The 4937-nt window shown below is 34.5% G+C and overlaps 1 protein-coding gene across 1 annotated transcript in view; it reads left to right on the top strand.

Annotated features, from left to right (window-relative positions):
• The first annotated feature begins 264 nt into the window (after nt 1–264).
• LOC106872584 (vigilin) overlaps nt 265–4937 on the top strand; it is a 59969-nt gene continuing 55296 nt past the window's right edge. The window contains exons 1-2 of the mRNA XM_052976915.1: nt 265–373; nt 1828–1903. The gene's annotated coding sequence lies outside the window, so the exon portion shown is untranslated. The remainder of the gene's footprint in view (nt 374–1827; nt 1904–4937) is intronic.

Here is a 4937-nt window from a genome sequence, read left to right as displayed (position 1 = left end):
AAAAAAAAAAAAAAAAAATAAAATAAGCATTTGTGTGGCGTGAGGAGAGAGAGAGAGGGGATTTACCAAGGGAAAGCCATACCAATACACATATTTGGCACACACATTGCTGTATGTATATATAAATATATACACATAGATATACATACACACACACATATATATATACATACATACACACATACATACACATATATAATATATACATGTATATATATACACACTATTATGACGTAGGTGATTGCATTAGCCAATCAGAAGACCCTTTCATTCGTATCTGAGTGTAATAACATGTGCGCAGGCGGAGAGAGTCTGTTCTCTTTCTAACCGGGGTACGTATAAAACGTTGGACGGTAGCTATTGTTGCCTGCTGGTAGGGAAAACACTTTGCTCACCGTACTTCCAATTTCTTTGATTTTTAACATTCGTCACCATTTTCTCTAATAATGTCTCTGCCATTGTTTCCTCTAGCTTTTTTTCTCTTTTTCTTTTCATTTCTATTGACTCATCTAACGATCGCTTTTCTCATTGACGGGAGATCGCTTCCCGTCTAACCATCTCCCTCCCTTTAATCATCATCTGACGTTTCTCTTCTACTGCTCTTGTCCCTCTCCTAGTTTTTCTGTATACGTGTATGGCTTACAAGAAGCCCGAAGAAGAAGAAAAAAAAAATAACGATCTAGTTTATACACATATACACTGACATGTATAGATACATGTATGTAGTTTGTGTGTGTGTGTATATATATAATATGTATGTATACATATATAGTTTGTATAATATATAATATGTACATGCGTATATACACATATATAGACATACCTATATATGTATGTACATGCCTGTGTGTGTGTGTTCAGCTTTGAAAGCCATCCACGTAGTGATCACATGTGAAATGTTACATTGATTGTATAATTGTATTAATGTAACCTACCAGATTCTTTCGTGTCTAATTCTAGATGTTCACAAATCGTTCTCAGACAGTCGTTTCCTATACTTTAAATACATATATATATATCTATATATTTAAAATTCTTAGTATCGTTATTTTTGGATGTGTTCAACATCATTTTCCCCTCACAATCTGTCGTTTCTCCTTCAAAATATGTTGGCCAATAAGCCGTATGTCAGTCTTGTAATGCCTTAAATAAATATTTCGGCTGATTGTTGTATGTATATATGTATATGTAAAGATATGCAACATTGTTTTAATTTAGTCAGATTGTTTGCCATGTAACTTGACTAGGGTCTATTATCTTTCGTTCCTTTCTCCCATTCTCTATAATCACATGAAATTGAGATTTTTTTAATGACCTTTGCCCTTATTTCGTGATTATAAATATATATATATATATATATATGATAGATAAAGGTTGTGTCTTCTGTACACTACCTGTGTTTTTAGTAGAACCACATTTAGACACGCGAAAAGGGGTGGGTAATGATCTGCTCTTTTATCTGGACGCACTGTCGTTTAATTTAACCTTATAATTAAATTAACCACTTGCTCGCTTGTTGTCTCCATTCATTAGTTGGTCTGTCTGTCTGTCTGTTAGTTTGTAATACGGAAAAAAAAAAGAAGATAATTAATGCTTGAATGTATTTTTTCATTCATATCTGGAGTCCCTTTTACGAAATCACCACCACTTTCCTATATATATGTATACATACATATATATATATATTTTATACATACACGTCCCTTAATTAACTATCCCATTTTTGTTGATATCGTTATTTCGTAATCATGTTTAATTTGATGTTATTAGGGCAAATGTAAACGTGTATTTTTTTAAATTAAATCTGTTTATTGTATTTGTTTACAGAACGAAGGCGAACCAAGGTGGAGGCTAAGCGGGTAAAATAACATATTTAGGACGGATTTCTTACGGACGCAGTACAGTGAGTATATATATATATATATATATAGACTTGTTAAGATGGATATAGGTGTGTATAGGAGGATCGTATCTCAGATAATAGTCTTCGTGTGTTAGATGTGTGTGTATATAATTATATGATGATGATCTTGCTTTTTTTAATTGAAGAGCTTTGATATCTATATATATATATATATATATACCTAAATAATTATTAATTTGGTAGGACATACGTGTATAATTGTATATATGGTATGTTTATATCTATCTATCTAATATATATATATATATATAACGGATGTTGGGAGGAGGTAAGTACCTGTGTGTAGGTGTCAGTAATTTTATATTACACAAGTTTATCTTCTCACCACATCCGTTAAAAAAGAAAATCACTGGACTTAGTGGGACATATTTGTTCCTAATTTAATGATATACTTGTACACACGCACATATCTGTTTCTATGTGCAAAAACGTATCTTGGTACAATATGTATGTATGTATGCATGATCAGTGACTGTGTGTATGTGTAGCTAAGAGCTTGTTCCCGATGTATATCGATGTGTATATGTGATCCTGCCTTTATCTGCCTCTGCATACGTGTCTGGTTATGTATTTGTGTCGATGTATACATAATATACACATACGTGTCTACCTTCGTGAGCGCCTAATCGTGTTGATGTTACTACTATATATACGTGTCGATGTGTGTGTGTATATGTATGTATGTATATATATATATATATATACGTATGTATTTATGTTACTTTATAAGAAAGATAATTATCTCTTGCATTTACTGTGTATTACTGAATATTTGTATCACAAGATCTTTTTCTCTGGACGTCTGCAGAACGAACGTATGTGCATGATGTATACCTACATATAAATGTCTCGATGGATATATATATATATATATATATATATACACACATACACACACTAACATATATGTATGTGTGTTGTGTGTGTGTGTGTATGTATGTATATATATATATATGTGTGTGTGTGTGTGTCTGGTTATATATATATATATATATATATACATACATACACGCACGCACACACACGAATGCGATGGTGTGTGCCAAAATGCCAAGTTGTGCGAAGAAGTCAGTTGCCCTCAAAATCCCACCGTCACCACCACCACCACCACCACTACCACCACGACATCGCCGCCGTCGCCACCCTCACCGTCACCGCCTCCTTCGCCACCCTGAGTAGTGCCAACTAAGCAAGACTTAGCAACTTGTCATACTCGCGATGGACACGTCAACAATTTTAACAGCAGTTGGCCTTCTTTTTCTCTTGGAAACCCTCTCTCTCACTCTCTTGCTATTTATTTATTTTCCCGTCTCGATCCCTACCACTAATTCCCCAAATATAGTTTCTGGCCGACTATACCAAATATGTTGACGTGGTGGTGCATTTTTGCATTTCTTAATTCTTTCGTTACACGCACACACACACACACATCTATATAAACGCATGTGCACACACATACACATACACACAAACACGCACCAGACCTAGATATGTGTGACTTGGCAGTTAAAAGTATATATAAAACTTCAGTACATTTCATGTGTATGTACATATATATATATATATATATATATATATATATATATATATATATATATATATATATATATATATATATACATATATATATATATAACATAAATTATGTAACACACTCACGTGTGTATATGTATATATATATATATATATATATATATATATATTAATATAAATGTGAATGAAGCATTAGGTTAAGACCAAACATAGATTATAGAGTATACGGTAAATCTTTATTTTACCAAGTACTTTGTTATATATGCATGTACTATGATATACATTTTACAAGAGGTGTATAGCCTATAAATTGTGACCCATGTAATTCACTGTACGTGATGTAAACATGGATTATCAACCATGTGGCACCATGTACCGTGCCCACGTCAGCAAGTGTTACCTGCGTGTGGAATTTGATTGATGGAAGCGTTTTAGAGACTTGTATGTGTTTAATATAATCATTGTTATCGTCGTTTTAATGTCTACTTTTCCATGCTTGCCTGGGACATACGAAATGGTTAAGGTAGAGATATATCGCCATCTGTCAACGCTGTGATGACACTTGCTGACGTGGGCGAGGTATATGTATGATCCTATGAACACACGCACACACACACACACACACTGACGCACGCGTGCGCGTCCTTTACTTGATTCAGTCACTAGACTGTGGCCATACTGGGGCACACCTTGAAGAATTTTTAGTCGAATTGGCCCTGCCCTAGTACTTTTTAAAAATCCTGGTACTTATTCTATCGATCTCTTTTGCCGAACCTCTAAGTTACGAGGACGTAAACACACCAACACTGGTTGTCAAGCGGTAGTGGGGGAACAACCTCCCCCATATATATTTATATATGTGTGTGACGGGTTTATTTAAGTTTCTACCAAATCCACTGACAAGGCTTTGGTCGGTCCAAAACTATAGTAGAAGACATTTGCCCAAGGTGCCACACTGGCAATGAACCTGGAAGCAAGTTTCTTAACATACAGCCACAATGAGACAGAAAAAAACATTATTTATGTGTGTGTTTTTAATTTATAATTTAGTGGTGCAGTAGAAAGAAGCTGTTAGAATAAGTATTAAGCTTTACCAAGAAGATTTGTTCAACTAAATCCTTTGATGATGCACCAGCATGGCCGTTGTCAAATGACTGAGTATACATTTATGTGTGTGTGTGTGTGTGTATTATATATATATATATTTCTACAGCTGGACCAAGCACTCCAAGAGTGTAGTGGGTGCTTTTTAGTGCCACTAGCACCGGAGCCAGTCAGGCGGTACTGGCAACAACCACACTCAAATGGTGCTTTTTACATGCCACTGGCATGGGAGCCTGGCACCTTGGGCAAACGTCTTGAGTGGATTTGGTTCACGGAAACTGAAAGAAGCCCATTGTACATATATGTGTGTATATATGTGTGTATATATATATATGTATATATATATATATATATATATATATATATATATATATAT

Source organism: Octopus bimaculoides, chromosome 26 (genome assembly GCF_001194135.2).
Source record: "Octopus bimaculoides isolate UCB-OBI-ISO-001 chromosome 26, ASM119413v2, whole genome shotgun sequence".
NCBI lineage: Eukaryota > Metazoa > Mollusca > Cephalopoda > Octopoda > Octopodidae > Octopus > Octopus bimaculoides.
The sequence above is the reverse complement of the archived record's forward strand: the minus strand, read 5'-3'. Positions and strand labels throughout refer to the sequence as shown.